We start from the raw sequence: 15,841 nt of genomic DNA, 5'->3' as shown, positions 1-15,841 counted from the left end.
CATTTTCCTTTTACCACCCTTCCTTAGCAGAAAATTAGAGTGCATTAATTCAAAACTGCACTTTTTAATGGTTCAATTATGTATCAGCAAAAGCTTAGTTGTGCACTTATACAGTGCACAGAAGGTAACAGACAGACTTTTTTGTAATTTTTTGTTTTTTAAACTGAATGGCATGTAAACCCAAAAAGAAAAGACATTCAAAGAAACCTCAAAAAATACTGCAGACACTGAGCAGATGGCAACAGGGGCAAATGGTGTATGCAAGTAAAGTTGTTGCTTGTTTTTGGCACGCAAAAGACTTACACTGCTCAAAAGTCCAACGTCAGAGACAGAGCTGGACTGCATGTAATGTCTAAAAACACTTTCTTTCTGTCTCATATTTTTGGGACCTACTGCAACTTTATATTTGTGTATGCTCAATGAGAAGAAAAATATTTTTAACATTTTCTGCCTCTTGAATAAAATTGAAAACTGATGTATTTTATTTTTAGGAAGCATACCAACTTCTCTAGAAACGAGGTTTTCAAAATGTTATCTTTAATATACAACCACATACAGGAGTCACCAACCATGAATGAATCCTCCCAAACCACCACACGTCAGTGTGTGACACAGAAACCAGAGCTGGCTGTATGACATTTATCTCAGTGGCATTTCTTAGAACTGTCGAAGATATTGTAGTGGAAAAGGAAAATGTCACTAAAAACAAGCCGTGAACATCAATATCCTACCTGTAAAAGATGCCTGTGTCATTTCTCCTCATTTGTCTTTCTGGTAGGTGTTAAGCAGGTCTCTAGAAGATCTCAGCATCCATCATTGGACACATATGTCAGTCTTGGCTGAGGTGCAGGGGTGGCCTTCACAGCACCGTGTCAATTGTTTCAAAACCCTCTCTTCTCTTAACCTGTCACAGGAAACAGGAAACACCCATAGCTGTGATATTCGGTTCAGAAAAAAATAATTAGTTTAATAAGAGGGGAGGTGCTCCTAAATATCACATAAACTACTGTATTAGAAAGAAATAACTGCAAGACCCCCCTAACAAATTTAAATACACCCTGCAGGATAATGCTGGCTCTCCTGGGGGAAGCAGAAGCTGATGGCTTTGAAACAGAGGGAGGGAATTTTCAGCAGGGCTGCTCAGCATGAGAGATCCTGTATGTTCACAGCTGAGCTTGTTTTATTGAAAGGTAGAATGAACCCAAGAAATCAGTTCTCATGTTTGTTTGGCTTAAAGTGGAGCGGCATTGAAAAAAGAAAAAAAAAGTAGCTCTGAGAAAAGGAGTAGTCCAAACAGTGGAGGAAATCAGATGGTGCCTATAGCAACTTGGAAACATGTGCAGGGGAGATTTGTAGAAATTAATAAATATGGCCTCAATAAAGCTTCAATTACAGCCTGCTACAAATGTGCACAAGCCTAGTTTAACTGCACTGTGCAAATAAGTGCCAGGACCAGAGCTGTTATCAGGTAATGGAGTCAGAGGAAGAGAGAGGGCCTTTGTGAACTTGACACTCCCATTAGGCCCCTACTGGAAAGTGCAGTATTTGATCAGGAGATGGGAATTGAGCAAAAATGAACTGAAACCAGATCCCACATGACTTATTTTCCTGTTGGCTCTCAGCTTTAGGTGTCACTCAGACTTAATAAAGCTCTCAGATTTTCATTTTATCACAGAAAATAGACTGGGCAAAAATAAAATCAGTCGGTTTTGCCCTAATGGAGAAAAGTAATGGCAAGGTGAAACTGACACAACACATTTTATCCATAGTAATACCATCAAAATGAAAGCATATTCACTTCTGGTGTTTTCCAGGAATCAATTCAAACTGAATATTGGCCTTTTTCACCGACTTTATTTCATAATGGTTCCAACAAATACTGCACTTTGGCAATAGGCTGTCACCTCGGCTGATACCAACACAGATATTTCAGCCGATAGAGTTACACTATTCTCCAGCACACACTGTTCCACCGCCGCCAACCTATAACTCTTATTTTATTTCTGCACTTTATACATTAGAGGTACATTACACCCATCCCTGTAGATAGGATGAGTCCACTTTTACACCCAGGTGTTACATTGCAAGGTTAGGTCATTTGGATGGCTATGACCTTTGATGGCTCCATCTTCAATGAAAATGATCTGGTGATCTGCGCATTGACATGCACACAGATGCCCTTGTGCTGTACGTTCACACTACGGTGATAAGGCCAGAGCAATTCACTCCACAGACATTATGGAAATATTCATTGGGGAATCAAGAATTATAATTAGAGCATACTGCCATATTCCCTGTGTTTGCACAGATTCTAGAGGATAAAGCAAAGAGAAGAGTAAGAACAGGATTTTTCCTGATTCAGGGGCATATGGTTGGAATGTTTACCAGGTGTTTATCCAGTCTTGTCAGAGGAATGTTTTGCTTTTTAAAAGAAGTAATTGGATTAGTGAAAAGTAAGAGGAAAATCCAACACTCCCTAGTCCCTAGTGTTCTGATGTGCAATTAATTATTCCAAAGAAGGCAGTTGTTAAACTGTGTATGCCCATCAGCAATAAGATTTTCTGCAGGTTTACCATTCATGTAAATCATGAATAAAATATTTCCTTGTTGACAGAAAATGCTACATATGTTTGGCACATGATTTACCTATGTCTGCAGAAAAAAATACACACATGCATACACAAATATAAACAATTAAACCTGAGCGTAGTATAGAAAAGATTCCTATTGGGGATTTAACCAAAAACTGATATTTTCTTTAAAAATACATTTGACTATTATTTACATTTTTTTTGCTAAGTCTCCCCTGCTGCATAAGGAGATGTCCAATGTCCTGAAGGAAGGTTAAAGTTAAATATAAGATGAAATTCAGTTTAAACAAACTAAATACAGCTGTCTATGCAAATGTGATCTGTCACTTCACAAAGATGTTTGAATAATAAGTAAAAACAGTCAAGCGAGAGTGAAAGTGTCATGAGGATCACGGACGAAGACAGGGTGGTGGCGGGGGTCAAGCCACAAGCTGGGACGGTAGCGTCTCCAGTCGCCCCTGGCGACGATCACGTTGCCATGCTCCGGAACAGACAGGTCTGCTCACACAACAGATGGAACTAATGATGCGAAACAAAAGAGATCATTTCACCGTGGTCCTCCAGGAAGCCACAAAGAACTTTGAATGATGGAACCAGGGAACTTGCGTGGGGTTAGATATGGATTTTTTTTCTTAATGCAGAAGCAGTGAATCAAAATGGCAAAAAAGAGGGAGGGAAAAAATGAAGCAAAAAGAAGAAGAGGGAGGGAAAAAATGAAGCAAAAATCGAAACTTCAATCAGTTCACATTTTTCCACTAGGGACTTTTTTTTAATTCAGAATTTAAGGAATGCGGTAATTACATTACTAAACATGGACCTTGTGCTGCTCAGTTGAAGTGACACTAGGATTTAGGAGACAGTTTTTTCATTAGAAATGCCAAATTAGAGTAAAAGCTCTGCTCACTTTCTGTTCAGCTGGTTTCTAATGTAATGTATGTATTGGTTAGAAAAAATTAGGACAACCCTAGATTTATTGTATTGACAATGTATTCATGTTTATATGATGCATGTATATATGTTAATGTGGTTATGTAGTTATTTAAAGAAAACAACTGAATTTCAATTATACAACTAAAGAAAATCAACCACAATTCAATGTATTTAAATTTGGTCAGATTATTTTTTTAATTAATGTTACAACCCTGACATTGACAACTACTGGGGTAAATTTGACATAACATAGTTTTGCTTATTAAAAGACCTTAACATTGTAACAGTCTGGTGAGCAGGGCTGTAAAACATCCAGTAAAGTACGATTGCAGAGATGCACCAAGACTCACCAGACTCTAACGCTGTGTTGGATAAGAGTTGTAAACAAACTGCTGTGCTCCTGAACTGACAAAAACAAATCAAATTTGAACTCAGGACATTTGCATATCCTGAGGGACAGGATTAGATTTAGAGGTCATCCCTTCCAAGCCAGTCCTCAGCAGAAGCCCATGTAATGTTTCTATGTCAAGTGCATTTATTTGAAGCCTACGTGAGCTCAATCTGTTTTTTATAGCAGACAGTCAGAGAGAGGGAGGGCTGCTCGCTGAACACAGAGCAAGAACTAAAAGAAGCCGGACACCTAGGGATGGGATTTAACTGGGATGGAGGGGAGTGGAAGCCCGATCTAGGCCTGTCCACAGGAGGAGGGGATCAGTGGGAAAAGTTCAGCACCGACACTGGAACAAACAGCAGAGCAGGGCCTGTATTAGAGTCAGGTTAACAGAGATAACGCTATCAGCCTGATCCTCATGGGTACCAAACCCTGGGCCTTACTGGCAAATAAAGCTATAGTGTCTTGACTCTTTGGCACATTAGCTATGATTACAATGACCTTCATTATATCAGCTACCCTTATTACAACATGTAGAAGGCGTGAGTCCCCAAGGAAATGCACAGTGGGGGAAAGAGTAAAGGAAAGCAGCGAGATTCACAAGTAATACTTGAGCTGTGAAAACCAGGCAATGCGACCTGTACTGCCATGTACATGTAATGTACTTATGGCACACGTGAAATGAAGTGTTAAAGAATCCTCTTTAAGAATGATTACAAAATGGAATTTACAGCAAATGGCCCATACTTTTATTATTATATCTTAATTGTTCTATCTGTATTTTCTTAAAAACACATTTACCAGGAATATTATAATCCATTAAAAGTATTAAAATGTTATAACTAAATGAAGTGATAAGTAATTTTTTTATAACAACCAGTTAGGCACTGTTTAATAGGTAAGGTTTTAACCCAAATTTTCTGCCTTGTCTCTCCCTCCACAGGACACACTCTCCTGCACTCCTGATCACTGCGACCTCCCTGTGTCCTGTAAGCCTCTCCTCCTGCTGCATCTTATCCTGCCTCAGACAGGTAAGAGAAATACCACAACACTGTACCTAAATGTAACCAACACACCCTAACATTGGATAGACTGTTACTAGGCCAGTCTGTAGAACCATGCTGTTGCCCAGCAAGATTCTGCCATGTTGAATTTTCTCTAAGATGCAGAGATGGACTGACTAAAATTAACAAGTTATTGGGAATTGCTTCACCTGTAGGCGGCAGCACTTAACAAAACTGTCACCGTCAGCTGCTTATTCATATATTTATCAAACAATGATTCCGCAGGAAAAACACAAGATTTGGTCACGATATAGCCAAGAGTGCACTTAACTGAATCTGAATTTAAACCTTGTTGATCCCCGATGACAGTATGTTTAAAAAAATAAATAAAAATAAAATTGTAACTTAATTATAGATTTATAATGAGCCACTTCACCGGTGCCAAAAACAAGTCCCATACCAAGGCAAACAGGCACCTGCTGAATGCTCCCTGCTCATGGGTTTTCATAGCTTAATTAATCTAGGCCTTGGGGTATCATGACTCGTGCATGCTGCCTGCATGCATGTTTGAGACAATTAAGTTGTTCCAGGAAACAGCGGTGTAACTTTAACACTGGGCAAAGACACCATTTTTTGTGCCATGTAGGCCACATTTTGAGTTTTATAAAAGTCAGCAGAATTATCTTTTATATTTTTTATGATACGGTCAATGGAAAAATCATAAACACTGTGATCTTTAAAGACCCATTTTTATTTTTCCTTACAAACTGTTTGTTTACCATTCACTACCTCACAAACTAGATGGATTTCGTATTGAAATACAGGAAAGTTGTGCTAATATGTATAATGGAGAAAAGTCATTTTTTTGGACCCACATGACAGTTGAAAATCTGTGCTGAAGTCAGGTTTGCTGAGGAGTTATCGACTCTAGCCTCTGCTGAGCCTGTGGCTATCTATTTTCTGTAGATAAACATAAAACAGCTGTTTACTATCACATGCAGTTTCTTTGAAAAATTAGATTTAAAGCACACAATATTTGACCAGACTGCACTAGAGAAGCCGTTGCACCAGTGTAATCAAAAGCAGTTTGATGTAAACGTAGGAATCTTCAAAGCAATCACATAAAGTCACACACATCTCAAATCCAGACAAAACCTTTGCAGCCCTAGAATGAAAGGAAGGCTATATTTCTATTTTACAGCAAAATCAATGTTAAATTTACAGTTTGATCTAAAGTAGGGGTTTTGCCATAGCTGTTACCATATAATGCAGCGTCACCAATGCATCTTTGTTTTTGATCTATGGATAATGCTGTAATGATAAAGATTAAGGTGTGATAAGACGGTCAAAACATGTTGACTCTGCCATTCATCCAGGGGTGGCACCCACATTTTGGTTGCAGCTGTTTGAAGTAAAAAGAGAAAAAGCAAACGATTGAGCTTCGAAAGTCAGGCAGATTACATTTTTTAAGATGCTGTGACAAACTTTTTTTTACTTTAGTCATCTTCCAGAGCGTTACTGTCATACTCTGAAAATGGTTGGCTGTGCATTTCAATTGAACATGACAATGATTTACTGATACGTAGGACACACAAAATGAATGAGGACAAAAGTATGAAAATCTCACCGCTGCTAATTAGCCAGTTTATATGAGTCCTACAGCTAAAGAGAAAACTGTATTAAATGCAATAATTATTACTATTGCTAATTACATTTTCAATTAAATCACTAATGAGAAGGGCTTAATTATAAGCGCATTGGATAAATAAAAGTTTTGCTCTCTTTGCTTTTTGATGGAGGGCACCATGTGGTAACAACATTAAGGGCGACTTCTTAGACCAAAAATCATAGAGTAGCAAATCATCAATTCCTTCAAGCTGCCAAATCAAGGATAAAATGATGCAATTCTTCATATCTGGCTGTTATTTATGAAAGTTATGAACAAAACCTTGATGCATTGTTTTGCTTTTGTCTAAAGGAATTACTACCTCCACCAGAGAGGTGGTGCTTTTGGCCATGTTTGTCTGATGGGTTGTTAGTTTGTCTGTGAGCCGCATAAATCAAAAAGTTAAGAATAACCATTTTTAAAAAACTGTGGCACTGATCCTAAGTGTGGGTAAACAAGTTGGCTAATTGTGACACTGATAGGACCTGCAGCCGATGTTTTGCAGGTTTTTTTTAGGTTAATTTTAACATGTCTGTGCTGGATGTAGAAGTACTGCTAGGATTAGGTTACCAGGTTTAACTAGGTAAAATAATGGTTATTGGAAACAAATGAAGTTTAAAACCATAGAAATTCTGATGTCTTGAAACAGTGGTTAAAACTAGCTCTGGCTGTAGAGTCCAGCTCCTGTCACTTGAAATGCTTAAAATATCATTACAAATGCTTTGCAACATGAACTGGTTTTTCACATGAAACTACCATTAGTACCTAACTCTGTAATTGTGGTAGAACAACTGAATTCTTTATTGCCCCCCACAGTCATCATTTACTGTTATATTATGCTGTTGTCTCATTTTGTTTTTATAAAAGCTAACTCACAACACAAGTGTGAAAAATAGATATCATATTGTGTAGTTATTTGAGATATTTTTGGCTGGAACTTTGTTTTTTCTATTAAACAAAAGAAATTCTCATGTCTAAAGAAAATCAAACACCATTTCAAAAAACTTTCTCAGAACAAGGCCTAACCTTCAGGTTTAGGTTCGACCGGCTCTGGAGGAGAAGCCTTACTTTGGACTATAATTAACACTAACTCAAAATATGGTTTCAGGCTATGATACACTACATTATGCAAAGTTCAGACTTGGTACTTCCAAGAATAAAATAATAATGTACAGGGTGTGATAGCCTGCACACTTGGTAATTAAGCTATGTTCACAAATATTTCTACAACTCCCAAACTGTGGCTTAGTTGTTATGTCAAATTATTGCTGTATAACAATGGCAGGCTGAAAATGTTGTTGATGTTTCTCATATTCTGTCAGGGTGTTGCTCTATCCTTAGCCGAGCCGAAGTGTTGCACAGAAACGTGTCTGAATGCCAAGTAAAGGCACAGTGGATTAGAGTCATATCTTCCACATGGCTTTTTCCTAATCCTACCATCTGAGGTAAACACAGCAGCAGGTGAGGCAACACGCCTGTCTGAGACACCTCTGGAACTCAGAGGGATCTCCTCACAACACCCACAGGACTGCTACTTCCGACTAACACCGAACTTGTTCACAGTGGATTCAGAAGATAAAGACATGTACCTATATCTGATGCATAGAACGGTATTGTTTAAACAGATTTAAACACATTTGTTCATCAACCACACTTTACAACACCAAAGGGAGCAGCGGAGTTACTGAGTGTGTAAATAGAGAAGAGCTGTGCTTTTATCCCATGTATCTTCTGTAGCGCCTTATGCTTCACCAAGGATATTCAGGTCTGATTTTGTTTGGCCAGATTTTCACGGAAGTAGTCAGTTGTGCCAGACTTTTTTCCATACACTTAATGGGAGGAGGTAACTACAACCTCTCATTATTATATTCAAAGTTATATAATGAAAATCACTAAATATTCTCCATGCCCAAACACACTCATTGCGAATTAAACCCATCGGTGCAGAGCCAGGAGTTTGCGGCAAAACAAACATTTAACAAAATACAGCCATATAAACAAAGTATTTTTTAGTCTGTGCAGGTTAAACCACAGGTTCACATTGTGGATTAGATATTTCTAGGCTACAGTCTGTTCCACTGTACATATTTTGGTACTCTCATTTTGTGATTCTCTTAGTTTCTCTCTGTTTCTCAAATGACCACAGACTAGGTCACTCTAAGGTGGTGTTCAGGCTGTATGTGGCCCACAGACCACTATTTGAATAGACCACCACTTGAAAAAGATAAATAAATCATCTGTCATCCACTAACTAGAACAAACTGCCTGAAAAAGAACAGCAAAGAAAAGCACAACCAACAACAGCGTGGCAGCAAATAAAGAAAGAATTCAGTTTGACACTAATAAAAAAAGACAAGATTTATTTACGATGATAAACTGCACTCTTTCTGTTTTTTAGCTATACGTGTAATCTGTGTTGAGATCAGAACCTGCACATCTGGTTCAGCGCTCTGTGTTTTTCATGTGTTCAAAAGCTGAGCAATAAGGTGATACTGCTGTGTTTCACTGCCAAGGAATGTTGCCAACTTTAGTTTCAAAGTCTCTCCCTTTCACCTCAGAGGTAGGACAGGCGATGGAACAAAACAAACAAAGTTGTGCAGAACATTCATTGTGTGTTTTATGTTGGGCTTGTTTTTAAAATATCTTCATCGTTACGTAAAAAAAAAAAAAAAAACAGGTTTTGATACGTTAAGGCATGACAGGTTTTCAATGCATTTTTCACACATGATCTCACAATCTGTGTTACACACCCATGAACAGGTACTTGAGGTAAAATGAAGTTTCACAAGGATGAGTGTTTCACAAGTAAAGTACATACTTCCTAGAATGTAAGTCCAACTAGTATTTTTCCAAGTATTTTTTCCAGTATTTTTAAGTTGCGACTGTTCTATACATGCACATAAAATCTTTGAACCAGACCTGATTTTTGAACGCCCAAAATGTGTATTAACTTATTTATGTAGTAAGTATGCAACAGTTGTTTTGAAAAGATGAGCTTAAAGAAAAAAATGTTTAAGTACAAACAAGGTACACCAAAGTACACAGTAATTCTATAAACACAACCCAGAGCCAAGCCACTTGTGAAAGCCGTGTCAGAACATGTGAATGAGGAAAGGTAGTGAAAAAGCGCATATTTTGATTTTGGTGATAAAAGAGCTATCACAGGAGCCTGAACGTGTTAACTGTTCAGTGACTGTGTCTGAGAAGATGTTTGATCAGGTGATGATCTTAAACATTTGCAAAGAGATAAAAATGCCTCATTAAAAGGAATTCCCCTCTGAAGGAAACCCAACTCAAAGACAAGCCTTTTACAGAGTCCCTGTTAATTTGGGCTTATTTTGTAGTGTTTAAACGTTACAAGCTCAGCCAGGGACGGAGAGTGGTTTTCTCTGATGTGCAGTTTCATCAGTCACATGATTTTATGGTGTTCTGCGAGATTGAAAATTATGATTTGATAGAAGGTACTTCACTATGGTGAGTGATACTAAAGTAATGGTAAAATTTATGAAATCTGAGCTGTAAATCTGCCATATAAAAAAAGCATAAAACACCTTTGTTTTGAAAACTATGTCATAAAACAAGTGGAAAAAAAGACGAGCAAATCTGAACCTGAATGGTGAGATTTTCTGAGGTTATCTTACCAACAGTTGCCTTTGGGCATAAGTATGAGATAAATATACTATACAATATACACACCTTTGTCACGCAATGTGACTTGAGCAACAAGGCAGCCAGGTTCATCATTACACTCCCTCTAAAAGCAATGTGATGTGGTCTAACCTTAATCTCTCTCTCTATCTGTGTGAGAATTGTTAAATATTTTCAGAGAACTTAACTCTAAATATGTTACAAACAGTTTCTTACTGAAGACTTTAACATCTACAACCTCTCTTATAAGAAGATTTTTTGCAATGCCCCTGCGATCTATGTTATCAAAGACTATGATCAAAGTTTCAAAATGAAGAAATTGTGCATTGAATAACATTAAGATTTGGTTATTAACCTAATACTCTGCATTGACGACAGTTTTTGGGCACACTATATCTTTTTGGATCTGTCACAGGTGATGAATGAGAAGTATGCCCTGACCATGACTTCTTTCTGTAACCTTTCAACAGCGACCCATCCAGCTTTCAGAGGGTAGTTATTTGATACTCCAAAAATAGATCCTGGGTGGAGTATCACTCTAATTGCATGAAGGTACCTAGGTAATCATAAAATGTTACAAAAACAAAAAGGACACACAGTATTCTTCAGGTTCATAAAAGGACAGGAACAAAGGAAAGGCAGTAGACAAAAAATCAATTTGAACACTTCACAAAGTAACTTAAAGCTACGTATATGTGAAAGTAAAAATAAATGCATACACATTTGTACGTAAATAAGATACTTTTTTTTTCTTTTTCTTTTCTTTTAACAAATCCATATTAGTACAATTAGTTTAACCCAGACCTGAGTAAGAAGCTGAGCTGGAAAATGCTTACAGTTAGTTTTATATTCTTCATATTATCAGAGGCTGTTCGAATCTTAAAGGAAACAAATCTTAAAGGTATTAAATAAAAGTATTCAAGTTTTGCTCATGTCATAATGTAAGAATGTATATACAATATGCATTTCAAGGGGATATTATGTATATATACATATATATACATATATATATTAAAATCATAATGATTATAAAAAACAGCAGTGAATTTAAACATTGATTGTTATGTATATTTACTTTGAGATTGTGTATTTTTGGACCTGGTTTTCATTAGTGGTGCTAAAGCTATAGAAAATTCCATCAAGCGCCCCAATCTGTTGATTGAGTGAGGCAGAATTGGTATGACTGCTGAGTCCTACCAATTTAAAGAAATTGTGCGAGTCTAGAGTGTTTACCGAGGGTGTACATGTTGATTATGTATGCCAGGAGTGGTTCCCTCTTTTATTGGAAAATTTACGCCTGTGTGGTGATTTATATAAATCAGTAGTGCCTACAAAGCAGTAAAACTCTAATTGTTTCCTCCATTTTGAAAGTCTAGCGTCCATTAAGGATGCAGCATGTAATAAAAAGGACTTTTAATCAATCCTCTCTTGTTGATGAGTTGATGTGTGAATGGCTTATCCTACCTGCCAGTGCGACCATATGTTGATTTCTTTTTCTAATAAGCCACGAAGAATTTAAAGCAAGAGTATTCCATTGTGGGTAACTACTATTGTTGAACTGCTTTCAATTAAGGTGATAATTTATTTGTCACCCATTATGTGTCTCTGGACTTTTCTGAAATAAAATTGGTCTGTTTTTGCTCCAAGTGGAAAGGATTGTGCCTTTTGACATGATCCAGATCTTCCGCATGCAGTAAGTAAATGAATTAGATGAATACTACCACTGACATAGTATCTCTTGATGTAATGGAGCAGTTTTGATGTGAGAGCAGGAGTATACTACTTCACTGCCTTCTGCCCAGACTGTAGCCTCTGTGGTGACCCTTTCATTGTCAGATTAGACTGGCCAACCCCTCCTCGACCGGCTGGCATGGTCACAGTAAATCCTGGAGACCGCTCACGTTAGAGACCTCTGGTAATTAATAAAATCCCCATTACATGCCTTGTGCCCGTTGTTTGCTATTTCAACACCCCATTTGTGCCACGATTACAGTCATTATCAGTCACCGCCATTAATTCTCTACCCGATGCCAGAACTGCATACTAATAAATTGGGCTCTAAATTTTTTTTTTTACCTTTCAAGGAGTTGGTGTTGGAGCTGGGCCAGGAAGTGCCACTCCAGATTAGGAGTCATCTGGTGACTCAGAGAGAGCCCTTTGAATAGGAGGCTGCTGCATCTTTGGAGATAGTTCAAATTCACTCCTTTGATTATTTTCCTTTCCCCTCCAAAATGAATCTTTATTAAGCCTAAATCCTAAATAAAATGAAATTAGCAGACTGCAAAATATTGCTTTATTTTCTGTCTCTATTCCCATGTGCATGCATGCAAATTATAATGCTTATTTATGCAAATGAGGTGTCGTCTTTAATTAGTTTTGCTTGAGGGCATTAAAATACATGTATTCTTTCCCACCAAAAAAAAGATTTGTTTTGTCGCTTCGTTCATTTTAGGTTCAAAATGAATGATTATGCTAACTAAAAAAAAGGTTTATTAATGCTGCAGTTTTGTGTCTTTTTCTTTTGTCTCATGGAATATTATCTTCTCCACCCACATTTCAGTCAAAGCGCATTTCTCTGTGAAATCCTAAAAGCTTCTTCAGGCAATACTCCGAGCGCGGCTCTGACAAGCACTTGTAACAGTCCCAGGTTGAAACATGGTGGTATAAATGCACTGAAAGCTGTTTTCCTCATCAGTTTGCTGTACGCATGTGTTCTACAAAACGACTGTTTGTATAAATTATATTTTATTAAGGATATCTACTTAAACGTTGTACACAGACATTTATATGTGTCTTAATGTGCTGTTTAACCAATGGTAAGTCCCATCGATCTAGTCACCTTCATACTACTTGCATTTTGTTCATGTATCCCAGATTTATACACTTACTGTAGAACAAGACCAGTCTGGAGAGTGAAAGCTGTGTTATTAATCAAACCTTAACATCGATGTAAAATGCAAACATCCTGTCAGCTATCGAGACCCATACGTAAACTGTGTGAGCTTGAGCTGTTTCTGGTGTTCCGGCTGATCTTTTTTTATTAATATTTGTTTAAAAGGATTTGCAGTGTTACAGTAAATCTTCATCTATGATCTGTTTTTATGTATTTGTCACTGATTTACAGTGTCCTGTTGAGTGGCTGTAGAACAGAATTCTGCTTTGTGTCATGGTTGGGTCAGCTTGGCTTTGAAGCAGCGACTGATGGTGTCATGCAGTATTTCAAACCTCCTCCAGACCAAAGTGACCAACTGCAGCTCCGGTTATTGTTCAATATCATATCAGTGTTCAGCTTCCCTTCATCGGCTCAGATGAGCTGAAATGGCAAGTTGAGATGCCCCCTCCCCAGCCAGCCAGCATGATTTATGGAAAGGAAGCTAAAACCATTATAGCATTTTTATTATTATTGTTCTTTCAAGGCTAATGCAACAATGGATTTTTGCATGATTGATGTGTTACACTAAACATTAGAGGATTACATTAACTTTGCATAGAACAGCTAAATGACACAAGATTACTTATTATTATTTTTCCTCCGCGTGATCATAGAATAAATGTGGTACATATAGTATTTCTTGGCACATATTGATTACAGTACAATGTATCCATACAAGGTAAAGCGTGTACGTTAATGCCAACTGTCTGAGACGCCTGAGACGTCTGCTTTCAACAAAGCATTTGAGTGAGATAAAGTGCATCCTGTTCAGGAAAACTTGGGGGATTGCAGCCCTTCAAAGATTAAACATATGTAAGTGACTTTGATAGCTTCTCATCTGCACTCCTTACTTTGCAAATTATTAAAACTTTATGGCATCAATATGCTGATACTTCAATCAGCTGGGAGGAAATACCACATGTAACAAGCACGAATCACTGCTTTCTGTTCTGCACTTCCTGCCATGACTGTCAGCTGCAAATGCACACGTTACAGTTGTCTCTCAGGACACGTGTGAAAGAGGAGCACTGTGGACAACATCGAGGGTCCTTTATGCTTATTCACGCACTGTACGTGCTCCGGCATGTTCTAAAGGTACTCCCTGGTATCGCCTTTTATAAGGTGTCCTCTCATGTCACTTACGTACTATAATATACTGTATTTCTTTCTCAGTGCATCCATTTAACCCCAGGCAGTGCAAACATTGCCCTAGCTGAAAACATGCTTGACCCAAATGGATTAGGTCAGAACATCCTACTCCATATTTTTTGGAGAAGGATTTGCAATTTATTACTTGAAATAAAAATAAAATTAAAAATCCCAAATTATAATAGCACACAACTATTTATGTTTCTATTGTAACTGTTTGTGATTCAGTGAATAAAACTCATGCAGTGCTATCTATTTAAATGTTGACACACACCTTAGGGGCCTTTATACAGACATTTGTGCGTGTGTGTTTATCATGTCCAGGACATACAGGCAATGATGGGCATCCAGCCAACTGATTCTTACCCCCAAAGTGCTAATTTGTGCCACTCTAGTGTGCACAACGCTGTAATTACCTGAAAACGTAAACTGGAAGCTATGCCTGACAAAGACAAGAAACTGTAATAAAAGTGAGCTTTTGGAGCTGAGTTGCGACGAGTCTTATAAGACATATTAATGACACGTTTAAAGGATATGGCACTTTTCCATTTGTCTTATGGAAATATCTTAGGCAAAACACCTGGTGCACTAAGTGCCTACAGTCAGAACAGGAAGGAAAAGTAAGTAGTCATCACGATCCTTTATGAAGCACTGTCACCTCTAAAACATTTTCTATTAGCCGTGCGCTGACGCTCCGCGCCAGACTTATCCCTGCTCGATTCAAATGTCATTATTTGGCAACTTAATGAACTACACAGATAGTTTTCAAAGCATTTTACTTTGTAAATCAACTAAAACAATGAAACTGCTGTCTTTTTAAAAACATACTCTCAAGTTCAGGGAGTGCCTACTTTATTATGCTGTCATGTAGTACTGTCAAATACAGCGCGACGTGTGCTAGCGCAAAACAGTATCTTCATTTAGGTTTATGAATGGCTGATTATTTCTTCTAACATTTCTCAGCAGAGCTGGTTCTTTTCATCTGAAGTTCAAATATCAACCATTTTTAAGAATTAAGACAACTGTCAGGTTTGTCTCAGACAGCCTCAAGTTATCAGCCTCAAGTCATTATCAGCTAGAAGAGTGATAGCTGATAATGTAAATGTAGTTAAACAATAAGTATTCTCTTTGCTTTTTTTGCATGTTTTGGCTGTTAGCAAGCAAGCTAATTAGGGCATCTTTTTTTTTGCTTATTTTTCACCTAATTTTTTTTTTCAACCATTGCTTTGTCATCCTTCACTACATCTACAGTATAATTCTTCTCTGAGGTCCTGAGGTCCTCTTTTTTTTTTATTGACTGGCAGCTCCACCTCCAATATCTTTTATCCGAAATATCCAGTATCTCTCCACGGCAAAACAAAACCAAACCTAACCCTGTCTTTTTTACTTTAGATAGTTCTTTGTGAACAGAAAAAACGCAGCATAAAATCTAAAAAACAAGGTTCACATTTTAAAATATGCTGAATATTAATAAGGTGGTAGAGGGGTCGGGGCACATGAAACATTTAATACATTTTAATGTTAAGCATA

The 15,841-nt window shown here is 37.6% G+C and overlaps 1 protein-coding gene across 4 annotated transcripts in view; it reads right to left on the bottom strand.

Moving 5' to 3' along the window:
* casz1 (castor zinc finger 1) overlaps positions 1 to 15,841 on the bottom strand; it is a 160,933-nt gene that overhangs the window by 124,723 nt on the left and 20,369 nt on the right. For 3 of the 4 annotated variants that reach the window (XM_017035821.2, XM_017035823.2, XM_017035822.2), the window contains exon 3: positions 732 to 904. The exons of the other annotated variant lie outside the window; for it this stretch is intronic. The gene's annotated coding sequence lies outside the window, so the exon portion shown is untranslated. The remainder of the gene's footprint in view (positions 1 to 731; positions 905 to 15,841) is intronic. 4 annotated transcript variants of the gene reach the window in all.

Source organism: Cynoglossus semilaevis, chromosome 10 (assembly GCF_000523025.1).
Source record: "Cynoglossus semilaevis isolate Cse_v1.0 chromosome 10, Cse_v1.0, whole genome shotgun sequence".
NCBI classification, from domain to species: Eukaryota; Metazoa; Chordata; class Actinopteri; order Pleuronectiformes; family Cynoglossidae; genus Cynoglossus; species Cynoglossus semilaevis.
The sequence above is the reverse complement of the archived record's forward strand: the minus strand, read 5'-3'. Positions and strand labels throughout refer to the sequence as shown.